The sequence below is a fragment of the Hylaeus volcanicus genome, chromosome 6 (assembly GCF_026283585.1).
Source record: "Hylaeus volcanicus isolate JK05 chromosome 6, UHH_iyHylVolc1.0_haploid, whole genome shotgun sequence".
Classification (NCBI taxonomy): Eukaryota; Metazoa; Arthropoda; class Insecta; order Hymenoptera; family Colletidae; genus Hylaeus; species Hylaeus volcanicus.
The window spans coordinates 6,954,449-6,959,433 of NC_071981.1; positions in this window are offsets into that span (position 1 = coordinate 6,954,449).

Here is a 4,985-nt window from a genome sequence, read left to right on the forward strand (position 1 = left end):
ATAATTACAGGGTGGACCATTTTAAATTCCCCAGTCTAAAATATTTCGCCCTCCATGGACCTCCCTAAAATAAGACAGAGAAAGTATAAACAACAAATTTCTTTCAAAATTATTATTTCATTTTTAAATGAATGATGTTCTTTCTTATGTTAGTGTGTGTTGCAGCCATGAAGCCAACCCCCACCCTCCATAAACCTCCCTAAAATAAAAGACAGAGAAAATCTAAACAACAAATTTCTTTCACAATTTCTTTCAAAATTTCTTTTTTAAATGAATGGTGCTCTTTCTTATGCTATTATGTGTTATGACATGAAGCCTATCTCCTCCCTGGACTTCCCTTTCCTGTGAAACAACTTATATTCAAAAAGCTGCCCCCCCTCCCACCCTTCTGTTTTCAACTCATGAGATCAATTTTTAAAAGTTTATCGAACTGATAATTTTTACCGGCAGATGTAACATTTATCTACAAAAGTGTGTTGAGCGTGATTAATAAAAGAAAAAATGAATACTGATAAGTTTGCAAGACAATAACGACTTCTTCAATGACGAATCAGAGATTACTAGCACGACTTCGAGAAAAGAATTTCAATAGTTGAAATGCTAATGAGGGTACAAAAATTTGAATAAATATCCGATTTCTGGGACAATGAAGCAACGCAGAAATGAGATGCGAAATTCTGTGAATAATGAAAAGATTGAATAATGAAAATTGGTTTCAGATGGTAATAATATCCTTTGTTGATCTTTTGTTTCTCTTAAATAAGAATTCATCATTGCTACTTTTGCAGTTTTATTCTTTCTATTTTGAAGATTTCCTATCTCTTAACACTTTACTGACAAGTACCAAAGGGACATATAATTAAATTTAGTAATATTTTGTTTATTTTGACAACAGTACTCTTATTCAATATTTATTTTATCTGTTGGAACCGTTTTATGATTAATATCTATATAATATTTCATAATTCATATAATGATGGGAGGATAGAATATTATTTCAATAATAGATAACAAAGTATTGATTGTCCTAGAAAAAAGTCTATTAACAATTTATTAATAGTTTTTTATATTAATGACTAAAACGGCATATAACACAAAATAATTTTGAAAAGATATCCATTTGAATTCCCTGAAACGTTAAATTGAAAATGGAAATATCGCTTCTCTTTGCCTCGGACATACAAACAACCCATAAAAAGCATCCAGGCATTCTTTTTAATAAACTCGTTTCACTTATCGCATCCATACATCAAACGCCGCGTATCCAGGCTACGATCTCGGTAAACAAGCACTGATAAAAAATTACGATCTCGAAATTACTGCTTTTCTGACGTATCACGGTCCTTCTTCAATTATTTCTAGTCGACGTTGGGGGCGTCAGAGTGCAACCCGCCCGTAACCTTTACGTTCAACCCCCGATACTTACGCCGATTTTGCCACATTGTATATAATTTGTGCGCACTGTAATTTGTTAACATCCACTCGCCATCAATGATAGAACGTTCCTTCTTTCGGTGCCCCGTGATGATACGTAACCAATTTAATCCCTATCACGGAATCTCATCCCCCATGAATTCCTCTGTGACGATGGGCGAACAGGGAGTACGATTTTAAAAAAGCACTAATTTATTCGGGAGACCGCGAAATCCGATAGAGATTTAATGATAGAGAATTTATGAAGAAGTATTCCCAATTTAAAATTAATATGGCCAACAATTTCCTAAACAAATCGCAAGCACGACTCATTTTTTAGAACTTCAAATTAAGACCTGTAATTCACCATCGGTACAATATTAAACTAAAACAATAACCTCGAGGAAACACATTTATTATTAATTGTTATTAAATATAGGAAACAATTACAAAATTTTTATGATCTGCTTTTCATTCTCATTTAATTAGCACTGGAGCCTCTTCAGGAAAGAATTGCTGCATTTAAATTAATTAAGAAGTATTCCCAATTTAAAATTAATATTCTCAACAGTTTCCTAAACAAATTGCAAACAAGATTCATTTTTTAAGGGGTAACACCACTCTAGAGGCTGAAAAAAAGGCCTAACTTTTATAATTAATTTTGAGGGTTTCGCAAAAGGAATAGGATTTCTTTTTACAGGATTTATTTAACATATATTGAAGTATAAACAAAAATTATTCTATTATAATTTTAGTACGAAATGGCGGCGACGAAGCGAAAAATGTTGTGTATAACATTTGGAACAAAAAAACAACAAGTTTCGTAACATATACACTTGTTGGATATAAAAGTACGTAACGTTTTTTAACAATTCACAAACTCTACTGTAAATGGTTCGTCATAAGAATCGTACAAATACTTATTACTTTTATACTTTTACCCACTTTTCGCATTTTTTTGTTAATTTCACAAATTATATTATCTAGTAAATGTTGTTTGGACTACATCTATCTTAGAGACTTCCAAGAATATGTAAAATATCATTGATTATAAAAAAGGAAGTTAAGAAACTACAATTTCACACAAAAGTTTTTTGGGAAATTGATTGGTGTACGAATACATTCTACACCCACTATACATACTCTAACGCGAAAATTTCGCGAGTCCTCTGTTGCTCGTTACAACCGATTTCCCCGACGACTGGCCGAGCGAAGAAGAATAACGAGCACCAGCCCTAAACTCGTAAATGTACGACACACTGTACCGTTCACCTGCGTCGCGGAAACGAAAAACGCGATAGCTCGTCATCCAACGAGCACGAACGCTGTCTTCCGCGGCGAACGGTCGAAAGAAACGATCTCTCCCTCCCTCCGTGCCGCGTTGGAATGGCACGAAAACATAGTTCGCAGACCGTTATATACACGTCTCTGGCTCATAGTGCCCGCACGGCCCAGGAATCGACGACGTTCAATCAACGTGTACCGAGTGTGGCACACGTGTGTCAAGTCACGCCGCGAGGCGGACCACACGTTCGACGTCGGGAAGTGCTTTCTCGGAGTCATGCCAAAGTCAAGTTGCGCGTAATCGTGGCCGAACGATCTGTCGTCTAGTCAGGTAGATCAAGCGTGTCGGTTGGCATCTCCTTGGTACACCGTCGGTACATTGCACGGGCACACGTTGCACACGTGCACGGGTCTCGAAACCGTTCCGACGTGAACTCTGCAAGAGAAGCAAGAAGAATCGAGAAAGCCAGGAGAAGTTAACGCAGTGTCCTGCAGGTTGTCACGGGCCTTGTTTCTCTCGTTGTGAATTTTGATCCTTGGGTGACTACGAATCACGTTACTCGTAACAGCGCCCTCCTTGGAGTGTTACGAGTATCGAGGTGGCACATAGAGTGTATCTTAAATTGTTGCAAAGATATTCTGCAAATTTCTGACTCCTTTCTTGGGTGCTTCCTTAAGTCTTCATCTTTAACAGTCCTTGCCAAAATCTGACTCTGAGACTATAAGATTCTGAGACTTTGAGAGTTCGATTTCACGCTATCCTAATCTACACCTAACCCGTCCTCTCCATCTCGTACCATCTTGACCAAAAAGTGGACTCCTTATTTGCGTACAATATGCAGCGCAAAACCTCTTCGAATAACCGTCCTCTCGCGCATCCCCGGCGCATGAGAGTCCACGCGGGTCGTGTGCACGCTAATTCCGGCTGTGTCGACGAGTTGAAAATAAAGGTCCGTGGCGAAGGCAAGCACGGGCGCTTATTATACCTCGACCCTCTTAAGGATCACGTAGGTAACCGTGCACCCGCAAAAATTGCGACTCGGTGAAACGATAAAAGTTTCACGCCGCACATGCACGCGTACCCGGGGCGACACGAGGCTTTTGGGCAACCCAGGCTATTAAAGTTAAGAATTGGCTACGCCCACAGCAATCATAGTGATTACCCGACGCGTATTACAATGCAAATGCTGGTTAATTCTCACGTGCCCGTGCGCCTCCAAGGTCGTTCCGCTAAACCGTACCCTCCTACCTCTTTTTTGTCTTGAACCCCTCCGCCAGGACCTCGGCTCGTGATTTTCGCGGTGGCACAAGAACAAGAGAAATGGAGGATGGAGTGGACGCGTTGAAAGAATTCCAGGTGAAGCGTATTACGAAGATATTTTGCAAATTTCTGAATCCTTTATTCATCATCCTTAGATGATGCTTTAAGTCTTCACTATCCTTAGATATCCCCGTCAACTTCAGGTGTCATCACCCTCAAATATTCCCACTATCTTTAGCTAATCCTCAAATCCACATCGCCTTAGACATCTCCATTATCCTTAGGCATGTTCAACGCCATGAACATCTTCAATATCTCCAGGTGTCACCACCATCTTAGTTTAATTTGGTTTGGTGTGTTTATACTACGAACTTTGAAACTACTTTTCGCCTCTGCGTTCTTGCACTTTTCTGGTATACTTATCTTACCAAGATCATTTTTCCTTATTGTCTTTTTTACTTTTTCTATTGCTTTCTTATGCCATATAGGCTTTTCGATACTTATATTTGTTAGCTGGCCCTAAACCCAACCATGAAAAACCTAGGCGGACGGGCCGGGATTCGAACCCGGGTTCTCAGCGTGGTAGTCAGCTACACTACGCACTGATCTACTGTCCGCCCCACCACCAACCATCTTTAAGTGTCCTTACCAAGTTACGCCACCTCAACCAAAAAGTGCACTCGTTGCACTCGTTTGCACTCGTGAAGTAAGTGACCTAACCTCTTTGCACTCTCGAGGCAACGGTGAGAAGACAATCTTTGTTTACGTTGTTCAATCTTGAAGGATTGATAGGAACTTCTTGCGAGACACACCACGATTGCGTACAAGAAATTTACTCGCGATTCTTCTTCCCTCGATAGCAACATCTGTTCCCATGCTTGAATACCGTTCTTTGAATCTCGATGATCATTTTTCTTCCATTCCCACGTTCGTCTTCTCGAAACCCGTGTTTCTGTCGTATACGCGACGTTTAAATAGCCAAGTTTTCGAACCATTGCGTTCACACCTCCATTAAACGGGTACAGGA